General features: G+C 44.5%; 1 protein-coding gene across 38 annotated transcripts in view; it reads right to left on the bottom strand.

Moving 5' to 3' along the window:
• The window catches only part of Vrk1 (VRK serine/threonine kinase 1), a 66,674-nt gene extending 54,487 nt beyond the window's left edge, over window positions 1–12,187 (bottom strand). For 3 of the 38 annotated variants that reach the window (XM_087553901.1, XM_087553909.1, XM_087553923.1), the window contains exons 1-3: window positions 12,092–12,187; window positions 11,732–11,776; window positions 8,982–9,129 (exon numbers count right to left, since the gene is read on the bottom strand). The gene's annotated coding sequence lies outside the window, so the exon portion shown is untranslated. 38 annotated transcript variants of the gene reach the window in all.
• Window positions 12,188–12,351: the final 164 nt, after the last annotated feature.

Genomic DNA, 12,351 nt, shown 5'->3' with positions numbered 1-12,351 from the left:
ATGAGACCCTGTGTCAAAAAACAGAGAAAGAGCAAGAACACTCAGGAGCACATGAGCACATGAAGTGCATATGACAGCCTCTGTTAACACAATCCAGATGGGAACCCCGCCTTCCTCCGGAATTCCAGTTTAATGAGTAGATGTCTTGACAAGAAACCAACACATACTTCCTAAGACCGTGCTGAATGCATGCAGGTCCTCTACCCCAGCCCACCCCCACCCTAGCCCACAAGCTCAGTCGTCAGCCTACTTCTCCAGTTTGTCCTTCAACCCTATAAAATGACGAACTTGAAATAAGCTCTGGGCCCGAAAGGCAAGGAACAGCAGTTTTTCTAGAAGCAGTGAGAACCACCGAGGTGCTATCAAAATGACCAGCAGATGTTCATTTCTAATCTGAGATTCCTAGGAATGGTCCCAGCAGACTGTTGATCTAATCTGAGGGACCCAGGGAGGTGTGCACAAGCCTAAGAACTCTCTTAACCTACTGATACTACAAAATGAATACTCCCTGAACGGAAGAAAAACAAAGAGAAAAAAATGTTTTAGATTAAAAATAAATCAATGTAAACAATGCAACATTAATGAAGTCAATAAAAAATTGAAAGTAGACAAATGATCTGAATAGACATTTCTTGGTCACAGACATGCAGGTGACCTAACAATTACAGAAAGGACTGTAATGGTCATCAGGGGTGAAAGCAAAGGTACAACCTGCTTCACTCACCGGACTACAGCCCTCCGGAGACACTGCGAGCCACTGCCCTGACCTTGATGAGCTGAGCTATGCTCAACAGAGAAGCTCTCGTGGTTTTGCATCAGCACAGGCAAGATTTATTCCTACTGCACCACACACCAAAACTACTTCTGAGGCACCCAGTCTGACGTGAAAGCAATCAGAGAAGCTTCCAACGTAAATGACAGAGGAGCTGCTTCCAGAGTACCTTCAGGACCACAAAGTAGCATAAAACCAATGAAAAAGAACACACCAGAGCACTGACTGGAACACAGGAAGTGACCAGAGTTTCAGTTCACCCAAGACTGAAACGGCAAGCCACACTCAGACATACAAACACGCCAGCACTTCAGTGAGGCCTGGGAGACACAGCTCTTCATTAACTGTAGGGAAAGACCCATTCGTTTACTAGTTTGTCTAGTGTTTAGCTGCTTAGGCACAGTGGCTGAGGCAGGAGGGTAGCTGCTAGTTTCAAGTCAGCTTCCACTATAAAGTGAGGACTTGTCTCAAGCAATCAACAAAGTATTTAGCCAACTGTAATCCGTGGAGGCCAGAATGGCTGGAGAGTGGAACTGTCAGATGCAGGCAGGAATGTGAACTGGTTTGACTGCTTTGGAAAACTGTGCTAGAGTTTTCTACTAAAGGTGTCACACATCACAGTCAGCCTAGACATATGAAATGCATGTTCCCAACACATGTATTTGTTGTTACAGTGTAAGAGACAATCATTGTGCTAAGAATTTGCCTCTGTTGTTGGGCAGTTCGGCTAGTCTGGATTTATTTTGTGAGAAAGAGGATTATCATTATGTGAGAACTACTCTGTAAAGGAAAGCTGTACACAGCTGAGGCTTCTTGCTCACATTTGTTTTCCAAGTGTGGAAAATCTTACAACCAATGGTTTGTTTGTTTTTTAAAGATTCCTTCTTCAGTTCTGAGAGATCCTTCTGATCCAAAGTACATGTAAGATTAACATGGTGGGGCTGGAATGCAGGTTAGTGGTAGAAGATTTGCCCACCATGCACAAGGTCCTATGTTAGATCCCCAGCACCACCACAGAAGGAAAAGACCAGTACTGCAGCAGATTGTCATTTTGCAACAAAAGCAATCCCACTGAACCTCTGTTAACAACTGGTTCCAGGTCAGAGGTCTGAGAAAGCCAGATACTCTCCTACAACTGCAGCCTCTACTACATCTCACATCCTGACATAGCAGGGCTCTCCCCTTTAACTGATACCCTCATCTATCTCTGGAACGTACAATCTGGAGCTGTCTGCACTTCTCTTGTTATTAGGCCTTAATGATTTGTCTGTATTGGAAAAGAAACTATTACAAAACCACTTTACTACAATTATGCAGTCTAGTCCAATGTTTACAGTTAAAGCAGAAAGGCAGACAGAAACAGGAGAACACCTATCCCCTGTTCCACATACAAGGACCCACCACAGTACTGAACAGTCTGGCAGCTTACAAGGTATTCACATCTGATCCCCTTCCCACTGGTCTCTTGAGCCACATTTCTACCCAGCTGCCTAAGAACGAATCTTAGGACTCCTCAGGCTTTTCACCTCAGTCCTCCCAACTGCAGAAGATATTGTGTGTGTGTGTGTGTGTGTGTGTCTGTGTGTGTGTGTGTGTGTGTGTGTGTGTGTGTGTGTGTGTGTGTACACTTGTTCCTTCTATTTCCAGACTTGGCTGACAGCATTATCACACACTTAAGCATGAAACATCCAATCTGACCAAGAACTGGGATTCTAAAATATCTAAAAATGTTGAAGTTAGGTAGCTCAATAAAAGTAAGTTTAACATGATAAAGCAAAAGTCCCAACACTTAACAGCCCAAAACTAATTCGGATCCACAGCAAAGCCAGTTGGGTACAAAGAAGACTTAGTCCGCTCTAGGCTGTGTGCACACTGTGGTAAAAAGCCAGAAAATATTAACACAATGTGGTATGCAAGGAAAGTCAACAACCACTCCTAACACAGGAAAGGGACTGCATTACAGTTTATGTCTTCTGCATCAAGCCATGCCTGGAGCACTGACTCCATTCTATATACTACAGTTCAAATACAGAATTTAGAAAAAGGAAAGCCACTGGTGAACAGACTCAGAACCAGATCATATAACAAAGGGCTTACAGACTGGAGGTGTTTCTGTTCAGACTGACTGGGAATGTCTGACCCTGTCTGAAAGGATCCTGTGTCAAGAGGGATTCTGCTGCCTCCACACCGCTCCAAAAGACAGAACAGGGTAGGTAGGTTTCCACAGATAAGAATTTTCTTACAATTCAACTTTAAAGTAGTGTAGGCTGTCTCTAGAGTGGGGGTTCCCAAATAAGGATCACTTGCCCCTCTGGCCGCACGTCTTAACAATGCAGAGAGCCCCCAAGCAAAGAACAAATGGCCAACAACCCAGAATTGAGAAGCGCTACACTGGACGCAATGAGTTTGCTGTCAATGAAGTTCCCTGTCATCTACAACAGAAAATAAAATCCAAGGATGGAAAGAACTGAGTTGAAAAAAATATACTGTTTTTGATAACTTTGAAAAAAATAAAAAAATAAAAAAACTCCCATGGGCTCCTAGTGCACTAAATGATGACAGACTCTGTGTCCATTTCAGATTATTCTGACAGTCAGTTGTACGAACCATTTCACCTTCATATGATGTTGAATTAGGCTGTCCTAATGTACTTGATGCATACTTGATCTGAGATCCGACTCTAGTTATATAGATGTTGGTATGTATATACATACATACATACATACATACACACACACACACACACACACACAGAGCGTAAACAGATTACTCTGGAACCTTTCATGATCTGAAAAGCAAAGCCACATTCAGTCCGGAAGTACCAGAGCAATTTCTAAATGGGTTTACCTTTGTTACAAAGCTCTCTGGCTAGGAGAAAGAGGAAAGGATTATTTGAAGTACTCCTGTGAAGGAGACAACAGCTATCCTGAGTGTCCCTAACCACCTACTTCTGTAAGAGCCCAGGAGCCCTTACAGACCCATGCAGTCGCAGTCAGAGCTGGAATTAATGATGACAACCCTCTATCCACAGGCGTGAAAGCTCAGGATGGACAGACGTTTGAACATCCCAACTGGGAATCCTGCCCTTAACAAATACACTAGATGCAGATACATGCTTTCTTGGCTGCCTGTACTCACACCCATCTGTCAGCATGGCAGTGTGCCTGCTCACATGTTGGTCAAACTGTCACTAGGGCATAGGTGCCAAGCAATGATAGTTTTAAATGGGCAGCTTGCACAGCACTGTAAGAGCCTGCTCTTCTGCAGGGGGGAAATTCTGCAACAGTACTACTGAAGAGTGGTAATCAGGAGTTAACACTGAACGGTCTCGGGATGTAAGTAGACAGGATCTGGACTGCAGAAGGGAATCTTGAAAGTAAGTCAGCAGAAAAGGGCCGTGAGCACAGCTGAGCAGCTGCAGAGCTCTGCCTGCCCACCCTGCATCCGTACACACCAACCAGCCTCTTAGGAAGCAAAAGCCTTTAGTCAACAAGTCATCACTTTTAAAACAATGAAATGCTATGTTTTCCATCCTAAATAAAGCAAAACTGCACTGCTTCAAGTAGTGTAACACTATGTAAGTTCTATTAGTTAGCCGGCTACTTTTAAAGCGACAGTGTCTAATGTATACATTCAACATGACCTTCAAATGCAGGGAACAAATGAGATCCCCACTGATGAGCAGAAAGGACAAGGTGTACCTGGATAAGAAGAGAAATCAAGAGCTTGAGTGGCTGCTAAACAGAAACCAAGTAGTTTAAGGATTAAAAGCTTGGGACACAAGAGCATAGGCGCAGGACTGGTCCCTATCACACAAACGCCCCGACCCAGTTACCAACCTACTGCTAGAGAGAGCTTTCAGACAGCAGGAGGAGCCTCACAGACCTTCCTAAGACTAAAGCACGTCGTGACATGAGGATGCAGTACTCCTCAGTTGATGTGACTCTCATGATGTAGAAGAGCAACTGGGCATCACCACCCTCTGCACGGGTGAGGACACACGGATAGAACCCCTGAGCCCTGCTCTGTCATCACGAATAAATCTGCTTCTACAACTTTTCTTCGATGGATCAGTTTATCATCTCTTTTTTATCACCCCAGTGTGCCAACTCTTGGACCCTTTTCAGACTTAGTCCAAAAGTCATAATCTACAACAACAGTCAATGGGATCTACTCTTCTTTCCATGCGCAACTTGCTAGTAGCAGCACCGAGGAAAGTCCAGATCTGTCCACATCCATCACTGAGAACAAGAGCAAGTCTAAAGCACACCATTAGCTTTGTAGTGTTCTGGATAAGCTCCCCTCAAACGTCTTTGTGGGAGCAGCTTGAGCACCAGTCCATGGCAGTGCTGAGAGCTGGTGAGACCATTAGGAGGTGGTGGGATCCAAAGACAGTAGTACCCTTAAAACGGATACTGGGAGCAAGCCAGCCTCTTTTTTTTTTTTTTTTTTTCCTCTGATCCTTGGACATCAGGGAGTGATCAGCTTCCTCCACCACACTCTCCACACAATGGTCTTCCCTGCCATGACCCCAAAGAAAAAGAGTTAGCCAATGATGAACTAGCCAGTGATGGAGTAGCCAATGATGAACTAGCCAGTGCAATGATGAACTAGCCAATGATGAACTAGCCAGTGATGGAGTATCCAGTGATGAACTAGCCAGTGCAATGATGAACTAGCCAATGATGAACTAGCCAATGATGGACTAGTCAATGATGGACTAGCCAGTGATGAACTAGCTAATGATGGACTAACCAGTGATGGACTAGCTAATGATGGACTAGCCAGTGATGAACTAGCTAATGATGGACTAACCAGTGATGGACTAGAACCTCTTTAATCCTTTCCTCCTTCTAAGTTGACTGTCTTAAGCATTTTGTCCCAGTGAACAGCTAGCACATCCTTCTAAGACTATGATGTATTACTCTCTTAGCTTTCTAGTGGACCTTTGTCACACAAAGTGGTAGGTCAAGAATCATGGTTATACCTGTTCCTCCTTCCATGGCCCTAAAATCATCTTTTAATGTCATTTTCCTGCTCGAACTGCCACAAAGTCAGCTGTTTCTACTCATAAACTAACCGTCCTTCCTTAAACTGTAGCTCCAAAATACCTAGTTCTACCTGTGACATGGCTTTGTTCTAAATATATTTCCATTTTTGTCAGGACTCAGGCTATGTTAAACCTTCCTACACCTGTGTTCATACTTCCTACATCTGTGTTCACACTTCACACATTTGTGTTCACACATAACTGCCCATTTGTGTCCTGCCTTCTTCATTTTGATACTCAGTCTATGTTCTATGGGGAAAGAATAATCTTTTCAACTGATGGTTTGAGAATGAGTAGGCATCCACAGAGTAAAGCAAAGAACAAAGATGTAAAAACATTAACCCAAAAGAGATGACAGAGACAGAAACATAAAATATAAAATTAAGAAACAACTAAAAGAAAATATAAGAATGTTCTCCTGACCAAGAGCTAATCACAGACCAGCTAACAACATGGGCACAATTCATAAATAATGAACTAAAATTCTCCAAAGGGACAGAGCTTGGAAAGACACTTTAGGATAATGCAAAGACAAGCCCAGGGACTGAATAATATACTCACGAGCCCTGCATTTGGCAACAATGGATCTAGAGCACATGTTAAAAGCTCTGAGAAAACAAACCATCCAATTATAAAGTAGGCAAAGACTTGAAGAGTCAAGTCATCAAAGAAGATGTGGGAGGCAAACAAGCAGAGACCAGCCCTCAGGGAAGTGAAAGAGAGACTGAGAGCTGGATCTCAGGAGGAGGGACTGAGCTAGAATAGCTACTCTGGAAACGTTTGCAATTCTTTCACAACCCAGCAGTTACTCCTGGGCATTTATCCTAGGGAAAAAAAAAATGAAGTCTTTACACTCACACAGAAACCTGAAAATGAACACTCACAGCAGCTTTACTTAGAATCACCACACCCTTCACTGACTGTATAAAATGACAGACAGCCATACAATGCATAAGCAATTACCAAAACAGGCAAACTGACAATCCAGCACTAGTAACTAACTCCTTATTCAAATTTCAGCTTTCAGACTGTGGTTCTACACTTCTACACTGCTCCTTTGAAAAGTGTGAGAGTGGAGGCAGGAGACTGCTGGTAGGTGAGCTCCCTACATGGTATAGGCAGAGAACAGGCTCCCACAGGCTGCCCCTGACCTCCGCATGTAGACCCACACTCACACAATAAGTAAATCAATGTAAAACCTCAAGGTTGTTTTCCTTTTGTCTAAGGCTCTTAAGAGAAACTTGCAAGCAACCAAAGTCATATTCTCTATTTCAGATGAACAAGAGTAAACTTAAACTGTCTTCACTGTTGCCCTAAGTGTCCATGAGAGCTGTCCGTGGCTGCACTGTTTAATGTGCTTATGCCTCAAACTGGGCATGTTCATGAATGGACTGCCTCCACACATGATGCCACATTTCCCCATGGGATGACACAGAAACTTACCTTCACATAAAGCCCCTTGCTAGCCAGGTGGTGGTGGCCCACAGCTTTAATACCACCAGTGCTTGGAGGCAGAGCCAGGCAGATCTGAATGCAAAGCTTGGTTTACAAAGCAAGTTCCAGGACAGCCAAAACCCTGTCTTGAAAAAAAGTAAATACAAGCAAAAGCCCCTTGGTTTCTTTGCAAAGAATCAGGCTTTGTAAACCAACGATGGCAAACTCTTCTGTGCAAGGCTCCCTGTTCACACCTCGCACGAGTCTATGGGCTCCATTCAAACTGCTCTGTACACCAACACCTTCTCCTTCTAATGGGGCCTGGTGCTGTATGACTGTGCCGCACTCTTCTTCTCTGTCATCCTGAGGCTGGGGAGTTCTCTCTGGTTTGGGGCTATTATAAAGTGTCTATGGGTATGAATGAGCAATTTTTTGTACAAATTCAAGTTTTTATTTATCTAGAATAAATGTGTGGGATACAACTGTGGGATCATATGTTAAGTCTATGTTTAAATCTTTTAGAAATTGCCAAATTAATTTCATAGTATCTGTATCTATACATTTTACAGATGAATTTCCAAATCATGATTTCTTAAAATTATTATATAAACCTGAAGAAACAAGGCTAAATCTCTTTAGCATTTAAAAACCAAATAGAGCTTTTATAAAAAGATAATTTAAAACTTTTTTGATGTCTAAAAAGACTTTCTCATTACCTTGAACAGAGAACTTACAATGACAAAGAATCTGCACATTGATGGCCAAGGCCATGTGTGAGTACTGATTGTCTGCAGTCTCCAGAAACAGTCTATAGCCCATGAGGACTAAACGGTTAGCAGTGCTCTACGTGCTCAGTACTTTGAGAAGCCCACAGTGCCAAGACACAGAGTATCACTAAAAGAAGGCACTTGTTCAGTATATATGTGGTAAAATAACTTGAGAAATGCAACCTCAAATAAAGTGGTCATTTATTTGATTTACATACATACATACATACGTACGTACATACATACACAGAGAGAGAGAGAGAGAGAGAGAGAGACAGAGAGAGAGAGAGAGAGGAGAGAGTGCACAAGCGAGCTTATCCTGGGTAAAAGATTCCAAGCTCCTTGTTTGTTTAATCTTATGTGAAGTCCCTAGTTAGTTATATAATGCGGCTTCTCTGAAGTTCTTATAGCAAGAAGCAAAGTCTAGAGACGCCGCTGCTCACCCACCAACGGCCAGCCAGAGAGAATCTGATGCAGACAGCAATTATAAGGCCTCTTTTTTTTTTTAGTTCCCATGCAACCATTCTGTTCCTGATACTGAGCTCTGTCAAGTGTGCTTCCTTCCAAAATCAGTGTGATAGCTGCTTTAAAAGTACCTGGCAGAACTCTGGAAAATTTCAAACTGATTACTCTGCCATTTAATTATATGACTTCCATTTAGTTTATCTCCTACCTAATGCACCTGGTTTACTGATACATTGATTTTCATGTACATGTTTAGTATTACTCAAAATATATGTCCATCTTAATTTTTAAATCCTGTAGCGCAGGTTCCCATCCTTTGATACGTGAGCTGATACAGACTCATCAAGGTGCAGTCACCAGCCGCCTAACAACTGCCAGTCAGTGACTGAGGATAGACAAAGGAGTCCCATAAAATGATGTCCCCTAGTGACGCTAGTGGAATCAACCTTCAAAAGTGTCCTGTGAGGTCTGTAGTCAGCTTGTATAAGCATACCTTTTGTGTGGTGGCGGTTGTTCTTTTGTTTGCTTGCTTGTTTTCAAGACAGAGTCTCCACTGTGTAGTTCTGGCTTGTCTGAAACTCACTATGTAGATCTGGTTGGCTGGAACTCACAGAGATCTGCCTGCCTCTGCCTCTGCAGCGCTGGAATTAAAGACTTATAAGTATACTGTTAAAATTCCACATGCCACACAGTCCCTCTGATGTCTGAGCTGTCTAAACAGCTGCTACTTAGTAACACAAGATCCTCTCACTTGAAGGGAAAATATGACTCACAACATCCCAAGCCCACAAACCACTGCACCTGAAGTTCTTACGTTTATTAAAGAACGGCAGTAAAATGTCCTTCCTATAGTTAGATCCATTTATTGCCTACTCTGAGGTCAGGACATACCTCATCCCTCCCCAGGCTCTGAAGAGCTTCTCTTAAAGCACAGGCCTAGCCAGGTGAGGCATGCATCTCCCCACCACCACACCATGCACACATCACTGGCCACTTGTAAATCAGGAGACTGCAGCGTGCTCCAGCCAACCTAGTGAGTTCTAGGGCAGCCCCAGACCACACGCCAAGACCCTGTCTCAAAACTAAAGTTAATAAAGATCACGTACTACATGTGTGCCCCCAAAGGGCTGACACACTTGGGTTTGAGAACAAAGGTTGCAGGCGATGTTTAGAAATACAAGTTACTTCAGTGTAGCAACCTGTGGACACAGGGCTTGGACTCCATTTTCAGAGGGAATATTAAAAGACACTGGCTGGCCTTATGACTTTATAATGACAACTGCAAAGGCAGTTAAAGAAATATGGGCCAAAAGTTTCACCACTGAGCTAACGGCTTGGCTGCTGTAGTTACCACCTTCTAAACTCATCTCACATCCTTACTGCTTCAACCAAACAGTAGGATAGCAAGGGTTGGTTTTGCACTTAGCAAGTGCCACGTGGTCTCGGGTCTCAGGTAGCTCTCATGATCATCAGTCTGTGTCCTCCTGTATTTAAATAGAACCTGGACAGCCCAGCAGTGGTGGTACGCACCTTTAACCCCAGCACTTGGGAGGCAGAGGCAGGCAGATCTTGTGTGAGTTCGAGGCCAACCTGGTCTACAGAGTGAGATCCAGGACAGCTAGGGCTAATAATGAAACCATCTCAAAAACAAAATAAAACAAAAAACAAACAAAACCCTTGACAAGCATGCAAAATGCCCGACCTGTCTAAAACATGCTTGAGGCCATCCCGTTAAATCCATTGAGGACCCTCGCAAATCATCTTCCTCCACAGCCTCACCTCATTCTAGCAGGCTCACTGCCTGATACCTTAGGATGTGAGCCTTTGCTCGTTTGCATAAAAGCTCTGGGAGTCACACTTCTGCATTTGATTGCAAGATAAATCCTACTTTCAAATGCGTTTCTTTTTTTAATAAAAAATATTTTAAGGTTCTATTTTTCCAAATCAAATCCTTTTCATAGTATGTCTACTATGGATGCCCTGGGGGGGGGGGGGTGTCTGAAAATTTATATCTTTGTCTTTTCTAGACACCTGGGACATTCACTCATTATTATTTTACGTTAGTTCTCAAAGTTAAGGGAAGTTGGCCTATTTCCTGTAAGAAATTTAACTTTAGGGTCTGTCAACATTTGACATGCACTGCCGCTATTTTTAAGATACAAGCATGCATACTTGAGTAAGACTCTGCCTAAGCTTTCTATATAGCCACTGCCGGGCGCTCGATAATTTATAAGATGCCAGGCTCCCTGCTTGACACACTCTACCGTCACACTTGTTTAACAAACGCTTGTCTTTTCTGCCACACCAGGCATGAGCAGCAGCCATTGCAGTTGTCAAAGTGCATCTGTACTGGACACCAGTGCTGTACCAAAGGCCTAACACCTAACACACGCTTAGTATTCGGCTCAACCCATGCCACTGTGAGCACGGTCTCCGTCAGCGACGCTGAGTTGCAGTATCTGCCATTGGTGGTAGCACAACAGGGAAAGCCATTAGTTAAGTGATGTCAGCTTACATTCCTTTCCACAGGGAGATCAACATTATCTTAGCCACCCAGATACTTAATTCCAATCATAATTGTAAATTAAATTTCCCCAAACATTATGATCGGAGTATCACAAAAAAGGGAGAAGCCCTTCTCCTGAACTCTTAAGACTGGGGATGGTGGCCCAAGCCTTTAGTCCCAGAACTCAGCTGGCAGAGGCAGGCAGATCTCTTGTGAGTTCAAAGCCAGCCTGGTCTACAGAGCAAGTTCCAGGACAGCCAAGGCTACACAGAAAGGAAAAAAAAAAATCCAAAATAATAATGATGATAAAGTTCTGATCTACATTTTTTTCACTGTTTTGAATTCCACATTCAACAGATGGGCAATTCTAGGGTTGGGGGGGGGAGTGCCGGGAGGGCCGATTGGGGACTTTTTGTTTTTTGGTTGGTTTTTTTTTTTTTTTAAGGGAAAGCAACGACGCTCTTCAACGATTCCCTAGGTTTAACCACCACCTTCCCAATGGCAAAATCGTGTTTCCAAATTACTCCAAGAGCAATGGGGGACAGAAAGGAATAATACAGGCAGAGACTTAAAGAATGGTTAACGTCAACGATAAGACAATGGGGGGGGGATGGGTAACCGGATAAGGACTAGCTTGTGTCCCCAGCTCTCAAAGACTCTGGCGCACTTTTACACCTAGGCTGTGTGAACTGGAAACGGTCTAAAACAAACTTGGGCGCTGGAGCAAACCTGCTTGCCTCTGAAGACACTGCAACAGGAGACAGGTCACCGGCGGTGGAGACCTGTGGAGCAAGGCCAGGGAGGAAACGAGAAGCTAGCGGCCGCGGGTGTGCCCCGAGGCCTCACCTCACCGCTGCTAAGGAAGAGGCAAGCTCGGCCGGTCCAGATTCCTGTCCCGGTGTCCGCCACCTGGCCCTGTCCAGGCTTCGGGCGGCCTTCTAGAACCGGGCTTCCGGCAGCTCCGCGAGCGGGCAGAGAGGCGAGGGTTCCCGGGCAGACCCGACCCAGCAGCCGCGCCGCCTGACACCCGGATGAGCAGGCGCCTCTCTGATGCGTCGCTGTACCCACCGTCCCGCCGCCACCTCAGGGCTCCCTACCCAGAGCGGCCAACTCGCCGTCCCACAGCGTAGTACGAACTTCCCGCCGCTTTCTAGACTTGCGACTTGCCCACGGCGCTGTCCCCTCTGCACCTCGTAGTACAGAGCCTTCCCATTGGCTGCGAGCGGCGGGGAAGGCGGGGCGAGAGAAAGGCCGCGCTTCTCTGTCACCGCGGTGAGCATGCCGGGAGTTGTGGTCCTTGTGCTTGCTTCATGCTGGGAATTGTAGTCTTTGGACCTCTAAGAAGAGGGGCGTGTTC

The sequence above is a fragment of the Rattus norvegicus genome, chromosome 6 (genome assembly GCF_021556685.1).
Source record: "Rattus norvegicus strain SHRSP/BbbUtx chromosome 6, alternate assembly SHRSP_T2T, whole genome shotgun sequence".
NCBI classification, from domain to species: Eukaryota; Metazoa; Chordata; class Mammalia; order Rodentia; family Muridae; genus Rattus; species Rattus norvegicus.
The sequence above is the reverse complement of the archived record's forward strand: the minus strand, read 5'-3'. Positions and strand labels throughout refer to the sequence as shown.